The 17,819-nt window shown below is 40.0% G+C and overlaps 1 protein-coding gene across 1 annotated transcript in view; it reads right to left on the bottom strand.

Moving 5' to 3' along the window:
* Positions 1-1,032, bottom strand: part of CPNE4 (copine 4) — a 483,892-nt gene extending 482,860 nt beyond the window's left edge. Inside the window, exon 1 of the mRNA XM_049766524.1 lies at positions 808-1,032. The gene's annotated coding sequence lies outside the window, so the exon portion shown is untranslated. The remainder of the gene's footprint in view (positions 1-807) is intronic.
* Between the last annotated feature and the right edge of the window lie 16,787 nt (positions 1,033-17,819).

A 17,819-nucleotide genomic window follows, 5' to 3' on the forward strand; every position in this document is an offset into this window, starting at 1 on the left:
AGCAAGGTCTCTGGGGGGGAAGCAAGGTGGGAAGACAGACAGGGATGGTATTCTGCCAGCTCTTCTGGATGTCCATCAATAATGACTTGGGTGTCATGGGTGCCTGATTAACCCTGTCTCTCTCTGACCCTACCATGCTGGGGCCTCTGGGGGAACCCTCCCCGGGGTTCCCTTTGGTCTGTAGCGAGCAGGTGAAAAATCCCACTCACCCGCCCTCTGCTCCCTGGGGCTACTCTCTCTAACCTAGGATGGAGAGACCGCATCAAGAGATGTCACAGGAGTACAGATGCCACTGAGTCTTCTGGGGACCTATTGTAAATCGGATTGGGGGAGGAGATTGGAGGCGGAACCCTAACAGTTATCGGGTGCCCTGACAATCTCCAGATCTTTTTTCTTTTAGTGCCACTGGAAAGTGGTAACTCCAGCCAGGGCAGACTCCCTTCCCCTTTCCAATGTCTAAAGCTACAACCATGTTCCTCAAGGTAGACTTTAGAGCTGGGAAATCCCCCCCCCCTTTGCCCCGGACTCCCTTCCCGATTTGGGGTGGAACCTACGGAGCCAAAGGTGTGGGAGAAAGTTCCCTGGGATTAAAGATAAACCTGGCAACCGCTTCTTAAACAGCAGCTGCTGTTCTAAGCAAGACCCAAGACCTGGGGCAGAGCCGCTCAAAAGTTGCTCTAGCTTTGCAGTGCCCCGGAGACCAACACACACACACACACACACACACACACACACACACACACACACACACACACACACACACACACACACACACACACATGCACAAACAGAGTTTCATGGACTTACCTGGGTGTGCCAGGCTCCCAGAGCACAAAGAGGCTTCAAAAATGCAGCCCAGAAGATGTCCCACCTCCTAGACGCAGATGCAAGCTTTTGGAGTAGAGGTTGGGGTGCAAAGGGGTGCAGGCCCTCCGCCCACCCCCTGCGTCCGGTCCTCGGAGGCCACTTTAACACCCGCAGGCAGCAAAAACGCTGAGCACAGAGTTTGAGCTCTCAGGAAACCCAGACTCCATTCTGGGTGCTGATGGGGTGGGGTGCGGGGCGGGGAGTTGGGGTGACGTGCGGGGTAGGGGTGGGGTGTGGGGGTGAGGCTGGCAAGAGGCTCCCTGTGAGTAAAGTGGAAGGTGGGGTGCACCCTGGGAGGGAGGGAGGCGGGATGTGGGGAGAAGGGACAGCGGGAGGCACAGAGATGGCAGCTTCGGCTTTGCAGAGATTGCCACCTTCTGATGATGCCCGAGCGCCCAGCGTGCCCGCCCGCCTGGTCCTGCGCTCTGCTCGCGAGCGCCTCCTGGGGGGGTTCAGGCAGAGCCGAGCTTTGCCCCCCTGGAAGCAGCCGGGCCCCGCCCAGCCCGGTGGTCCCCTTCCAGTGGAATTTGCAAAGCACCCCATAGCTCAGTTCCAAGGGAAGGGGATCCTCTCTGGGCGTCCCGAAGGAAACTTCTTGGCTAGAAAGATGCTCCGCAGCCTCCCCAAATCTGAAACCAGGGCTCCTATGTGCATCCCCGGGGACCCCCCCTCAAGAGTCCTGGCATATGGTGGGCACCAGATGCTCGCCTTTTAGCAAGTAAATGCATGAGTAAATGGCACGGAGTAGCCTTCGCCCCAAGTCAGGCTAAGATAAATGAGATTCCTAGGGAGTGCCTATATTTTTTTTTTAAAAAGAGATGCCTAAAAACAACGGGGTGGGAGTATTCCGTGGATTGGCGCTCTAGGACAGTGAGTAGAGCGCTTGCCTTGCATGTATTGCTGCTGGGTTCCATTCCAGCACTCCCTGAGCCCCGCCAGGAGTGATCCCTGAGCGCCGAGGAGGCAGGAGTAAATGCTAAGCACAGCTGGGAATGCCCCCCCCAATAAAATAAAAAGACATGGGGGCTCCCCAGAGGCCCAGAGCGCAGAGGAGGCAGAAGTAAATGCTGAACACAGCTGGGAATGACATCCAATAAAAATAAAAAAGACATGGGGGTCCCCAGAGGCTCGGTGCTTACCTTGGAGGCATGAAAAAAAAAAGTTGGATCTCCAGCGTTCGGGATACTACCCCCACTTGCCAAGTATGACCACACGGTCTGCCACAAAAGTGCGCCACAGCCAAATGTAAATGTATGCAAGCACCTCAACTTGGTAGCATCCCATTCAAAGCAACAACAACAAACAATGAAAGGGGAAAGGTGAGAAACCCGCGTCTCATGGCAAAAGAATACTTCCTCTTTCATACAGAGCAGCTTTCTTGAAAACTTTTCGTGTGTATCCAGTTTGGGAGCCACATCCAGCGAGGTGCAGGAGTTACTCCTGGCTCTGCACTCAAGAATTACTTCTGGCAGAGCTCAGAAAACCATATGGTGTGTGCAGATCAAATCTGGGCCAGCTGTGCTCAATGCTAGTGCCATATCTGCTATACTACCTCTCTGGCCCTCCTGGTGCAAACTTACTCAAGGGCAGCTCAGAACAGTGAGCAGTGGCCAGGGGCAAGGGTCAAGTGGGATAATTGCTTCAGCAACCACAAGGACACAGGGTAACTGTAACTTCCCAGCACTGAGTAATCCACAGAACTGCAAGTTTGACTTTGGAATATTCAGTTTCAAATGCAGCTCTCTCTGACAAGGGAATGGGCAGGGCACTGGATGGCATCATTGACAAGATACCAGGGTGGAGACAGAAAGATCTTCCACTCCTGTTCTAAGATCCCTGCCAACAAGATCTCTCTTCTGTAAAAATGGTAAGTCAATTGTTGTTCACTGAGTACAGAGTTTCCATCTGCAAAGGCCAAAAGAGGAGAAATAATAGGTGGAGACAAGATACCCTTTCTATAATTTCAGAGAAGCAATGAGGAAACATTTTATAAACAAGCGGGAGGCCAAGAAATAATGCAGTGGGTAGAGATCTTGCCTTGCACACAGTCAACCCAGGTTCAATCCCTGGCAACATACATGGCCTCGTGAGTCCTATCAGGAATGACCCCTGAGTGCAGAGCCAGGAGTAAGCCTTGAATACCACCAAGTATGACCCCCAAACCAGAAACAAGACAAAAATTAAATTAATTAAATTAAATAATAAAATAAAAGTGCTGCCAGTTCATTTTTGCTTGTGATTCTTATTAGGGGAATGAGAAAAGAAGGATTAAGAGGAGCAAGGCATGAACTATTTTCAGGCCATCTGTTACAAGACACCATTGATCAGATCATTGCATTTTCTCAGCTACCAGCACAAGTAGGTTTTCTTACAACTACAAAAATCTCTGGGGTTGGGATGGTCTAAGTGAGCAGAATGGGGACCCCACTAATTAGAGTTTAGGGGGATGGGAAGTGCTCAGTGAAAAAAAAATACTATGTGATCACCCTACTGAAGATGCAAGCCAGTCCAAGTCCAGAGCGAAGAATTGGGTACAATGAGCGCTTACTCCCCTACCCCCACGTGAAAGACATAGACACGCACCCTAAACACAATGCCACAACTTGTGACAAATATGGATTTTGCTGCCAGCAGGCTTCAGCTCCTTAATTAGAAACAAACAGTCGCCTGCAAGGCGGTGTGCAGAGCACATGTGCAGCTCCATGCCAGGCGCCGGGGACTATTTCTCCAGGCATGACACGGAAAGGAGACTCAAAGGGGCTCTGGGCAGTGCCCAAAGCAACCTCAAGTCCCACCTCTCCGTGGACATCATCCCACTTAGCAAAATGGGTATTACCCACTACTGAACTAGGTCACAGCTTCCACAGCAAAGGCCTGACTGAGTCCCACGGACCAGCAGGACATCCACCTCCCCTCACTGGGTCACTCACCTCCTTCCAACTCTCCTTCTCAGAGATTCGGAGCTACTGAGTTCTGCAGCCATGGTCAGAAAGGTCTGAATCCAAATCCTTGAGCCTCAATTGCCATTCGATTGCCCAAAAACCGTCGGGGAGACCCCCCCCCTTGGGGTGGTTTCAGAGGATGAGTCTCTGATAGCATCAGAAGAAATAGCCGCTCCCTGTTCTATGCCAATCTGAAAGGCAACCCACCCATCGAGTGACAAGGCAGGCCTGGCATGGGGCCAGAGAACAAAAGGGAAGAAATTGTGGCTTCATTTCCAGGCAGTAGATACCATTTGGTACAGGGTAGCAGATGATGAAGGCGGACACAGAGAATCCAGGCCCTGCCTTCAGAACCTTGGAGCCTTCCCCAAATGAGTCAGGATGAGTTCCCTGTTTTGAAATTAAATCTCTGTCATACACCACACACACACACACACACACACACACACACACACACACACACACACACACATCACTAGACAAGAGGACTGCCACAAATAATAGGATTTTTTTTGAGGCTGTGGATCAAATAAGAACCTTGAATCTCACCCCAGATTTATTTATAGCTCCAAATATGTGTGCTTTTTTATCCCCTTCAGTTCTGTGTGATCTTGAAAATTGACTGTTATGTCTTTCTCTGGCATCTCTGTGGATGCCTGCAAGGGGTGTTATTACTGGAAAGCAGAGAGGGACACTCTAAGTAAGCCCGTCAGAGACCTACAAAGGTGAAGAGAAAACTAACCCTGGGGCTTCAAGCTGGAGCAGAGCACACCCCAAGACCTGCCTGTCATTCCTCCTCACAGGGGGGGCTGGCTATCTCTAGCAAGCTCAGATATAGAAGGGACACCTGGTTCTTTTATCTGCCAATAGGTGGCAGTCATGTCCTTCTCCCTTGTTCTAGCACTTGCGGACCAGAAGAGAGCCATTCTTTCTGAGCTTTGACATTTGACCCCTAGTATTTTAGAACCACTGCGAATTTTTAGTTTCTGTTTGTTTAAATTTTTTTATTACATTCAGCGGTGCTCAGGGCTTGCTCCTAACTCTACATTTAGTGATCACTACTGGTGGTCCTCCAGAGACTAAAAGGGATTGAAGTTGTTGGGTCAGCAGCAGGCAAGACAATTATCTTACCCACTTTACTCTTTTTGGACCCATTTTTTTGTTTTGTTTTGGGGCCGCATCCATAGCACAGGGGTTACCTCTGGCTCTCTGTTCAGAAATTACTCCTGGCAGGCTCATGGGACCATATAAGATGCGAGGGATCAAACCCCTGTCAGTTGCATACAAAGCAAAAACCCTACCCACTATGCTACTGCTCTGGCCCCTTGGGCGCCATTTTGAAGACCTCAGATTTATATCAGAAGATTGTAGAGTCTTGAAACCTAATAATCTCGAAATTAAACTCTTCAGCTCAGCCCAGGTTTCCTCACTGTGAAAGGAGCTGCTTGGGACTCCAGCATATCTATGCAAAGGGCCCCATTTCTCAGTGTGGTAACCAATCCACAGGCCTCATCCTTGGTGATCTGTGAAATCTGTGGAAGGCAAGCAGGTTACTAACACTCTGCTGCTGTAAACACTAATAAACTTAGTAATTAAAGACGAATACGCTAAGACTAGTTTACTCTTTGCTCAGTCTGTGTACTTTTCCTTACCTAAAGAGACAGTTTTGTGGGGAAGAGACATGTGCTTGGTCCAAAATTATGTATTTTAACCTTTCTTGCAGATGAAGCATTATATGGTCATAATCCTGCTTTGTTTGTAATATATAAAAGACAATGTATTAAAATAAACTATATAATAGGGTATCACTAAACACTCATTTGTCAAAACTAAACATTGAGATTTATGCAGTCACACTCTTCACATTTTGGGGGGTTTTATGGGAGGGGCCACACCTGGTGTGCTCAGAAGTTACTCATGTATCTGTGCTCAGAGGACCATGTGAGATGCCAGGGATGGAACACCAATTGGTCTCAGGTCAGCCTTGTGCAAGGTAAATGCCGTGCCCACTGTGCTATGGCTCCAGCCCTTCCCCAACTCTCCACATTTTATATGCTGATTGTCCCAGGTGACTGGCAGCAGCTATTATCTTGAATAATTGAGCTCAGTGTTTCCGAAGTGGGTAAAACACTGGAATCATGAGGGTATGAGGAGTAGAGAGGTAGTCTCAGAAACAACTGGGGTTAGGGGTGCTTTCCACTTATCTTCTTAAAGGAGGTATATTTCCAAGAGGGTGTTGTGTCTTATATTTTTCCTAAAAAGGAGATGATAGGTCAAATAAATTTGGGTCTCTAATTTAGACATCATCTAGAGAGTTGTGCTGTGCACAATTTCTTTAATGAATAAGATTACAGTTGAAGTTATGAAGTTTCCATGAAAGTTATGAAGTTTCATGAAGTTATGAAGTTTTTTTCACTTAAAAGTGAAGAAAATATAGCCTCTGCCAAACCTTTATCCCAGTGTCCTTTAGCCTCCCATCTTTTACTTGAAGGTAAAGGTGAGTGAGCTAACAGGAGATCAGGGAACAGATGGCTCCCTATACAGAAAGATAAAGGAATTTGGATCTAATAACATGACTAGTGTGGCCAATTTTATTATAAAAAAAAAAAACACCAGTTGCTTCAAGTCACTCTTTCCAATGTTTTATTACTTTACCAGTAGCCAAGAATAATTTCTACCTGATGTGCCCTTAGGAAGTTCTCTGAATAGTAATATTTGAGGGAATTGAATAAACAAGCTTCTAATTTCCTTGACTTTGAGAATACTTGAGCACCAGATTCTAATTATAAGGAATGAAAACAACATATATACTCACAATGAGATCTTATTACATTTCACTCGTTTCAATATGACCAATAAATCCAAAGAAAAAAGATGGGTTGAGTTATTCATAGCACCCAAATTATTTTATAATTTGGCTGAAGCGCACTTATGCATTTTCCTAGTTGGGAGTGGTGGTACAGAAACAATCTACACTGATGAGGATCAGATAAAAAAGAAACTCCCATCTCTCTACCACTGCTGGTAGGAATGTTGTCTCAATATATATACAATGTAATATATCTCAGAATGATAAAATTGTGTAATTTACTGTAATATGAATAGAACTAAAAATTACCATGTGAAGTAAGGCAGAAGGAAACACACAGGATCATCTTACATATATAAAATACATAGAATAACTGGACAAGAAATAACACAATGTATAAAAGACAGATTATATAAATAATCCATTAACACCAGAGTATAGGGGAAAAGTACATAGAAGGAGAGAAATCAAAGAGGAAAATAAGCAGAGAATAAAATAAGTAACAAGGGTTGTGGGCCTCTGATACATCGTGATGTAGAGCAGTGGTTTAGCTATATATACAAACCACAAAACCAAAAGCACTGGAAATATGAGATCCAAACCACAACAACCAAAATTAAAAATGTGCTTTCCAAGGAGTTAGGATGGAGGGTGGGACTGTGGACATTTGTGGAGAGAAGCTGACACCGATGGTAGGATCAGTACTGGAACACTCTGCCTAAAACTCAATTATGTATAACAGTAAATTTTGCTGATTTAATGATTTTTAATATTAAAGAGTGGCAGATATGGCTAGAAAAGGAAAATAATCATTGAGTTAGTTTTATGTGCTAGAAATTTTACTGAATATTATATTAAGTCTCATGACAACCACATAAGTATTTATAATTCCACCATTTGTTTTTGGTTTTTTTTCTGGGGGGGGCTACACCTGTTTGACGCTCAGGGGTTACTCCTGGCTATGCACTCAGAAATTCTCCTGGCTTGGGGGACCCTATGGGACTCTGGGGGATCAAACCGCGGTCCATCCTAGATTAGCACATGCAAGGTAGATGCCCTACTGCTTGCGCCACGGCTCTGGCCCCTAATCCCACCTTTAAAAAAAAAACTTTATTGTTTGATTGGTTTCTGGGCCACACCACTGGCGCTCAGTGGTCACTCCTGGCTCTGCACTCAGAAATCACCCCTGGCAGGCTGGGGGAACCACATAGGATGCTGGGAATCAAACTGGGTCCTTCCCTGGTCGACCGCATGCAAAATAAATGCCCCATTGCTGTACTATCTCTCCGGTTCCAGTCCCACTTTTTTTTGACAGATAAACTGAGATTGAACATAAATTTCTAGTAAAAATCTAGTTAACTAGTTATAGAAATAAATTTCAAATCTGTATCTCTTTAGGTCTTGACACCATGACATAATAAAATTCCCCTAGTAAGTGAGTATCCTTAAATTCTGGTCCAGAATTATTTCTTTCAGGCTCTCATTCTGTCCTCTGTGACATTTCCCCATCATCCTCAACTGCAGATTTGATTCTTTTCTGCCATAGGGAAAAAACTGATGATATTTTGCTATATTATTCTAAACTATAGGAACTGACTGAGCATCCCAAGGCAATTAATCCCAATATTACTATATTCAATGTAATAATTACCCACAATGTGAATGGTCTGAACTCACTCAGAGTGATTGACTCTGAAAGCATGATATATCTTTACTGTGTATACAAGATTGTCAGGCTGAATATGAATATAAACATAGACTCAAAGTAAAATGATGGAGCAAGAAATTTCAAGCCAATAATGCGGAGAAAAGGGCAGCTTTCATATCTCATTTCAACCAATAAAATGTAACAGGAGATGGATGTGGATATTACATATTAAACAAGAGGTCAGCCCATAAAGAAGATATAATGTCATCAATATATATTTACCCAACAGGGAGGCACTCAAGTCTATGAAACAACCCAAGGGATGCACAGAGAGCAACACAATAATTGCAGGGAATCTCAATACACCACTTAGAATAATGGTTAGTCTGGGAAAAAATTAATAAGGAAAGAACTAGTGGAACTCATAATTAATTACTAATTAATTCAGCAATGTGACTGACTCAAAAAACTTCTATTCCCAAAGTAACAAATATATTCTTTTCAAGGGCACATGACATATTGTATGAGGATATATTGAGCCACAAATTGAAGTCTTAGTACTGAAATTATATCAAACAAGCATCTCTTCCAATCACAGTGGTATAAAAAATCAGCAACAAAAAAGAAAATTATCAAAACTTCAAATATGTTCTGCCCAGACAACAAACTATGAATTAATTTAGTCAACCAAGAAATTGAAGAAGACATAAAAAATTAATGGATAACAATAACAACAAAAATACATCAGATCTTATGAAGTATGGTTAAAGTGTTATTAGGAGGCAAATTCTTCATAACACAGACCCACTTCAATAAATAAGAAAAGTTTTAATTAACAATATAACTTAATATTTAAAGGAATAAGGAAAATAAGTAGAAACAGACCAAAGTCAGTTTGAGAAGAATATAAAGGTTAGAGTAGAGAGCCTGAATAAAAGAGTATGGCTTTTGCCTTGCATGCAACTGATTGGATTTCTATTCTGGCACCCTATATTATGGTCCCTGGAGCCCAGGAGTGATTTCTGAACATAGAACCAGGAGTAATCCCTGAAAAGTACTAGATGTGGCCCAAAAACATAAATCAAAATAGAGTGAAAATAAATAAGTAAAAAAATGATATGAGAGATGAATAAAACCAAGAACTAGATTTTTGAAAGGATCAATGGAATTGATAAACCATCGCTTATATTCTCTAAGAAAAAACTCATAAAAATAATCAATAACCTCTTGTAAAAATAATAAGATGAAAAGTAACAACTTATCATTCGAATGTAGAAAATATCATATGACTACTATGAAATTTATATGCAAACAAATTTTATAACCAAATCACAAAACTTCTAAACTGAATCAAGAAGAAATATATAGCTTGAGGAAACCAAACACAAAAATAATCAAAAGTATTCTTACAAGCCATGGGTAGTTTTTGTGCATTAACTTTGTTTATCTAATATTATAAACTTAAACTATTATAATTATAATGATAAACTATTATCTAAACTATAATTAATAAATTTCCATAAGATCAAGAGCCCAGGAGTGAATGGTTTTACATGTGAGTTGAATAAAACTTTCTAAGAATTATTACACACAACATATTCAAATTCTTCCAAAAATCTGAAAGAGCAACACTTCAAAACACATCCTGTGAGGTCAATAGCACTTCAGTTTCCAAGTCAGGAAGGCATAGCACAAAAAGGAAAATGTAGATCAATACCTTAAATATCTTAGCAACTTGCATCCAACAACACAGAAGAGAATTATTCATTGTGATCAGGTAAGATTCAGTCCAGAGTTGTAAGATTATTTCTCCAACCCCCACACACCCAAATCAACTAATGTGATATGCCCACATCAACAGAAAGATAAAAATCCATAATTTTTAAGAATATTTAATATAATTTAATGTCAATTTATGTATAAAATTTGACATAAAAATAATCAAAAGAATATAACTTTATATAAGTAATGCTCAATATGACAAGCCCAAAGCTAGCTTCATACTCATTGGTGGAAAATTGGAGGTATTGTAACTAGTATCTGGAGCAATGAAATCCACAATCACCAAAAAATAGGCACTATGATTCACAATACTGTTAATAGTAATGTTTCAAGGTATGCAGTGTTTTAATACCATTCTACAACACCCCCAGTATCTCTCCTAATCTGCCCAATACACACCCTCTCGGTCATCACTAATTTTTGTTTGTTTGCTGCTTTTTTTTTAATTTTTTAATTGGAACCAATGTGAATTACAAAACTTTTACAGTTGTATTTCAGGTACATAGTACATTAGGGTCATTCCCACCACCAGCATTGACCTCCCTTCACCATAGGTCCCAGCATGCATCCCATAACTTCACCCTTTGCCCCTTGGACTGCTAGTGTAACAGGTCCATTTTGTATATGGCTTGTTATATAATAATTCTATTCTATAGAATATAGAATATATTAGAATATATAGAATATAGAATATAGAATTCTATTCTATTCTATTATTCTATAATAATAATTCTATTGAAGTTAACTTTGGTTTGAGTATTTAGATCTGAATATTTTTTATTTCCACTCAATACTCCTGAGACTGCTTGGCCCCTGGGTCCCATCCACTTTTTTTTCTTTTCTCAATGTGTAGGATGACATAGAGATATGAGGTAGAACAAGATGATCAAAAAGTACTTTAAATATATCACTCATTTTTAAAGTATTTTTTGAAGCTTAGCCAGAGCAATTAGGCAAGAAAAGGATATGACATAATAAAAACATAGAAAAACTAGGCTCTTCTACAAAAAAAAAAAAAAGCTATTAGAAATAATTTAAGTTCTTGGGACCAGAGCAATAGCACAGCAGCAGGGCATTTACCTGGCAGTCGGTCGTCCTGGGTCAGACCTGGGTTCAATCCCCATTCTCCTATATAATTCCCTGAACCTGCCAGGAGTGATTTCTGAGCACAGACTTAGAAGCAACCCCTAAGCACTGCCAGGTATTCCCCCCAAAAAAACATAAAAACAAAAATAAAGAAATAATTTGAGTTCAGAAAAGTGTCAGACACAAAAATTAATGTATATAAGTTTATTGCACTTCTATATGCAAACAATGAGTTGGAAAAAAGAGGAAATAAAACAATTCCATTTATAATTGCATAAAAAGATAAAACAAGCACAAAGGCCAAAGCTACCCAAAGAAGAAAAAGATCTATACATTGCAAACTCTGAAGCATTGCTAAATAAAATAGAAAAAGACACCCTAAATGAAAAGGCATTCATATTCTTGAATTGGAGAACTAAACATTATTTAAATGGCCTTTTTTTTCTAAAACAACATAAATTTAAAACATGAATTCTATTCCTCAAGAAAAAATATTAAACAATTTCAAAATGTATATGAAACCACAAAACACCCCAAAATAGTTTTTGTTTAAAAAATTGGAATAAAAAATGAGAGAAAAATGAACAAGGCATGCTTTTTGACTTCAAACTTTATTATGAATCAATAGTAATTAAATAATATAATATTGTTGAAAAATAGGTACCCAGACTAAGGGCATAATAGTACAAAACCCAGAAATAAACCAACCCGTGTATTTTTCAGTGCAAAGCAAAGTTTATTCCACAGAAAAAGGAATTAAGGAATAGGAAAACTGGACAGCCACATTAGGAGAAAATCCTTATTTGACATCATACATTAAAATTAATTCCAGGGGCCAGGAAGGTGGCGCTAGAGGTAAGGTGTCTACTTTGCAAGCGCTAGCATAGGACGGACCTCGGTTCGATCCCCCGGCGTCCCATATGGTCCCCCCAAGCCAGGGGCGATTTCTGAGCGCCTAGCCAGGAGTAACCCCTGAGCACCAAACGAGTGTGGCCCCAAAACCAAAATAATAATAATAATAATAATAATAATAATAATAATAAAATAAAATTAATTCCAAATGCATGAAAGAATTAGATTTTAGGGGATCACAGGCACTGGTATAGAAAGTGTAATCTGTGCAATAAAGCCAGCTGTGGGCAACACTGAGACATAAGTGACTGACTCTGTGAGCCCAGGCATCAGGTATGCTAGTAGTACAACCAGATTTGTGACCCCTGTTAGGCACCACACCAAGTATGCAAGTACCAAAACCACACATCGACATGACCTCCAGTCCCTGCAACAACAAAGGATAGATAAAAGAGAATAAAATAGATACAACTGATAATATGCAATTAAATTTTAAAATAAAATGAAAATTATGTATGCCTTCCAGAGGTACATAACTTCCAGGTTGCCCCAAGAGATGTGAGTTTCCTTGATCAAGCTGTTGCCACGGGATCCTCTGGGAGAAAGACTCACTGCTTTCAGAATTATGAGCAGAACAAACAGCCTTAGATTCCAAAATGAAAGTATATTTCTTCTAGGGCTGTTGTGATGCAACAAGAAGTATTTTATTTATTTAATTTTGGTTTGGGGTCCACACCCAGCAGTGCTCAGGAATCATTCCTAGTGGTGCTCTGGGGCCACATAGGGTGCCAGGTATTGAACCTAGGTTGGGCACATACAAGACAATTGAATTATCCTACCCACTGTATTTCTTTCGATTCCAAGCATGTGGTATTTTTTAAAATAAATTTCTTACTTAAGCACAATAGTTACAAATGCATGTGATATTTTTAATATATTCATAAAGATTTTTAATTGTTAAACTAAAATTTTCTCTATATATTATACATTGCAATCTTCTTTTTTATGTCTAAAAATATTTACCTGTATCACAATGTATAATAGAACTTACCAATATGGGGGAACAATACAAAGGAGTTATTGGTTTATAATTTTGAGCATTTGTCTTCAAGTTCTCTCACATACAATGGTCCCAAGAGATAGAGTTTATATCAGGAACCCCAGTTAGAACATGGAAAAAATACCAAGTGGCACTCCTTTTTCCATTCATCTGAAGCTATTCAAATATATACAAATCTAGGGATATTTTAACAACTATCTTTACAAGTGCTCTCAAAAAGTTTCAACATTTTGGAAAAGGTAGTGTGGATGACTGGGATGACCACAAGCCAGAAAATAATAAAACATGATTATAAACACAATGTGGTAACCTAGATCAGACCCTGGAATAAAGCAAGACATTAATGGCAGAACAAGTGAAATGAAAATCAAGTGAGTTTATTTAGAAGCAAATGGACCACCATTGGCTTCATAGTTATGACAGTGTTCATGATACCATAATCTTTTAACATTATAGGTAAATGGATGAACAGTTTATTGTTATTCTTGATACCATCCTTATGATAGTTTTATTATTAACCTAAAATTATTCTGAAGTTAAAGTTTGCTTTTCAAATATGTTGTTTAACTAGCTAAAGCCCTTTGAGGTAAAAATTATACTCACTTTAAGGGTTTTGGTCATGATTGTGGCATCAATAGGAAGGACAGTTAATTCAATCCCTCTTTGTGGCCTACTTGAGGAGAGAGAAAATCTTACTTTGTCATCTTTAAGTCGAGTGTTTCTTTTTGGCAAGCAGGTTCAACAGAAAGATATTCTCTGGTTACCCTTTGGCAGAATTCAGAAGGAATTCTGATGAGAATGGCAAGAGAATTATGACAAAACTCACTCTTTCTAGCCTGGCTGGTTCTCAGAATCCAAAGCAATCAAGAAATACTCTTCTCCCATTCCCACCAAAAAAAAAAAAAACTCCTCTGGGAAACAAGGACAGAGAGACACCATTTCCACAATGTAATTTTTCTGACTGCAACTCGGTTTTCCACATATTTTTCCCAACTGAGCTCCTTTAAAATGATGATCAAAGGCAGATAAAATAACCTAGAGTACAGACTATTGTTTTGAGGGTGTTAGAGGAAAGAAAAGCTCTGGAGAGTCCAGTGCACCTAGTTTTTCTGCAAACAAGAACTGAAATTTTGGCATTATTTTCAGATGGTGGCACACCTGGTGGGATCACTCCTGACAGAGCTTGAGGGACCATATGCTACCAGGGATTGAATTCAGGTCAATATCATGCAAGGCAAGCACTTTACCTGTTATGGTATCTATCCGACCTTAAATTTTGCCATTTTAAAAAATCTTTTTTAAAGCACTTACCTATTACTTGGGGGAAATAATGATGAGACATGTATTAAAGCATTTCTGCCTCTAGGGTCAAAATGATAGCACAGGAATAGGACATTGGCCTTGCATGCAAACAACCTGGGTGAGATAGATCCTTGGCATTCCATAATGGTTCCTGAGTCAGTCAGGAGTGATTTCTGAATGCAGAGCCAAGAGTAACCACCATCAGGTGTAGCCCCCCCAAAAAAAAAAATTTAAAAAAATTTCTGCCTCCTGCTCATGGGGTTCCATGGACAATCTGCTTCTTGTCTAATCTGGTTGTTGGTATGAATAGAAGAAAAATGCATAACAGCCATTGAGCACCTCTGTGCTGGGCTAAGGATCCCTCAGGAATGTTTTTAATTATTTCTCTCATGTGACAATAGAAAGGATTTCCAAAAACAGTCACTGTTTTCCCCCTCCCTCTGGCCATCCTCCCTTTAATGCCCTCTGCAGCTCTTACATCTCTACTCTGTTGAAGCGGGTGGTCCAGTGACTTGTTTTGGCTAACAGAAAGCAACAGAAGTGATGGTGTGACAGTTTTGGTCCTAATCTGTTAAGGGCTTTAATACCTTTTTATTCAGTGGCCATGGGGACAAGTCCAGGTTTCCTTTGGTGGATGTGTAAAGAGATGAAACAGGAATGAATCATGGCTATAAAGTCCAGCCTAGACCAAATCAGCAGGCTACCTCCCAGCTAACTGCCATGTGACCATAAATACATGGCTAAGCCATGCCCCAAACAACTGAGCCTGGGCAGATGTGTGAACTAATAAAACCTCTTAACCTTGTGATAGTTTGATCTGCATCAGTAGCAAATAGATAGTCTAAATTCTTTTTAAGATAAGGGGAAATTAAATCATAAAAGGATTAAATAATTCCCTTAGGACCATTCAGCTAATAAGAGCAAATAATCAGAATTCTATTATGAATAAATCACTCTAACCAAGGTCTCTACTCCATCCTCTCCAAACCCTGCTCTGAGAGTAGGAATGAAAGAAAATAACAGCACAATTTCTATTATAGCTGCTTTGATGTGACAAGACTTAGAGTCTTTCCTCTTCTATATTATGGATATGTGTGCAAATATGTATGGTAAAGAAGGATCTTCTCAACCAATTAAATGAGAGAAGTAACAGAAAGTTGTTAGCTTCTATTATTTAGTCTGAGTCAAATGTGTTCATTCTGGGGCAACTCTATTATTGCTTCATAAGGGCAACTAGCTGCTGTAGTCAAAGGACTTGTCTGTCCCTTACTAGACACGTCTCTGTGGAGTGACCATTCCATATTTCTTTGAACCCTTTCTGTGAAGATCTGTCTTCCACTCCCCTTTCTCTCTCTCTCTCCAGATCTTTTATCTCTTGTGTTTACCTTAATTCTCCATCAAAATAAGTATAGTAGCAATATAATTTATTCCCCCAAACTCCATGACCCTAACTTCTGCATTTTTGATCATTTCTTTCTCTAGTCTTCAATTTGTATATCTACTTCCTGACTTTCTGTCTATTTTTCAAGATAGTAAATTTTAGATCACTCACTCTTCAACATATCTAATAACTCCTTAGCTTGGTAAGGTAATAGCTAATTGCTTCTTAGAATGCATCAACCAGTTCTTTCTACCAGGTTGACTTCTGAATGCAGTGTCATGAATAAATCCTGAGAATTCCAGGTTTGCTCCTTAACTCTCCTCAAAAGAACTTGCAATAAGTCTTTGCTAATGGCATAAGCTTCCCACTCCCCCAAGTAAATAAATGGATTGGGCAAGAAAGTAGTAGCCAATTGAATAAAAATTGGGATGCCATTAAGAAGAGAGTATTATACCATTTCTAGCTAATAATAATGCTACATTTATCACAACATGGTTTTTAATGGCTGAAACATTTAACAACACCAAAAAAATGACAGAGATTTATCAAAACAAAACCAAAAAAGAAGTGTTGGTTAGAATATAAGGCTTAATTCAGATGAATATACTTCTCTACTTGAAACAAAGTGTCACATTTAAATTCTACTTCAGAACCAAATGTCTTCTCCTAATAGCAGGACTAGGTACCACACTTGGCTCATATGAGTTCCAGACTCACAATTGTGAAGTAGTGTGTCAATTCTCAGCATAGTAAAATAAAAAATATAAGTAATTGCTTATAAATAATATAATAGCTATTTTCCAAAAGCTATCACTTGGGGTAAAAGACAGGTGGGTGGAAACATGAAGATAGAGATATGACATCCAAGCTGGCCTCTATGATATAAGGATGGTCTTCATTGGCTTGGGACATAGATCTATACTGTATTTGTATGACCTACCTACAAACACACACACATACACTCCATCACACACAAGAGTTATAAATGCCAACCAAGGGATAAAGTGCAATGAGATCTTGATACTAGGGTACTGATCAAAGCTTCAGAAAAATGATCCCAAATTTCCCAGAGGCCACATACAACCCAAGCAGATTTTCCCCCAGTCCCTCTTAGTGCTCTGGCAACTTTTAAAAATGGGGAGGCAATGCTGTTTCCATTCCAGTGCACAACTGAGCATAACTTATTGGCATTGGTCCCAGGGCTTCTTCAAATCCCCACTGGTCACCATGTAATCACCCCCTGCCTCCACAACTGGGGTCATTTTATCCCAGGAATCACTTTACTTGTTTGTGTGATCTATGAGCCTAATGATATGTTCAGCCTTGATTCCTTTTTATCCAGGACATTGTTGAATAGTTTGGTTGAATAATGACTTTTTGTTTGCTTTTAAAGAAATTAAAATAAAAATGATAATGATGTGTAGAATGCACAATATGCACTTCCAATGGCTCAGAAAAGAAAATAAATGAGTTACTGATCAAATAAAAAGAGTTGAGAGCATCTGCTCAGATTCTCAGAACAAATCAAAACTCTGGATAAAAGTTATTCACAGCAAACCCTACAGAAGGAAAAAAAATGGCACAGCAAAGCATGAGCATTGGAAAATAGGGTGTGCGGGCTGGGTTGGGAAGATAGAGGAATATACCCAAATTGTCTGAAACCCTTACATGAAAGACCCTAACATGGAAGACAATTCTCAGCATATCATAGGCTTCTGTAGAAAACAAAATCATAGAAGACTCCCAATAGAAGATAATATAACTACAGGAAGATATAAAAAATATTAGATGGCGAGGATAAGAAAATGAGCCAAAGACCCATTCTGGATCCAGGATCATCACAGCCACAGCTGACAACAATTAGAATTAGAAAAAGAAGTCAAGGAAGTCTTTCTCATAGGGAATTTGAATGGGAAACAAACCAAGAGCCTGAAACAAGGAAAATAATGGATGCAGAAAACAGAAAGGAAAAAGAAACAATGATCTAACATCAGGCTATTTTTCCAATAATAGGAAATTTAAAAAAAGAGAGAGAGAATGTATTAAGGGCCATAAAAAAGTTTATTTCTTGAAATCAAGGGAAATTAACA

Source organism: Suncus etruscus, chromosome 20 (genome assembly GCF_024139225.1).
Source record: "Suncus etruscus isolate mSunEtr1 chromosome 20, mSunEtr1.pri.cur, whole genome shotgun sequence".
In the NCBI taxonomy this organism is placed as follows: Eukaryota; Metazoa; Chordata; class Mammalia; order Eulipotyphla; family Soricidae; genus Suncus; species Suncus etruscus.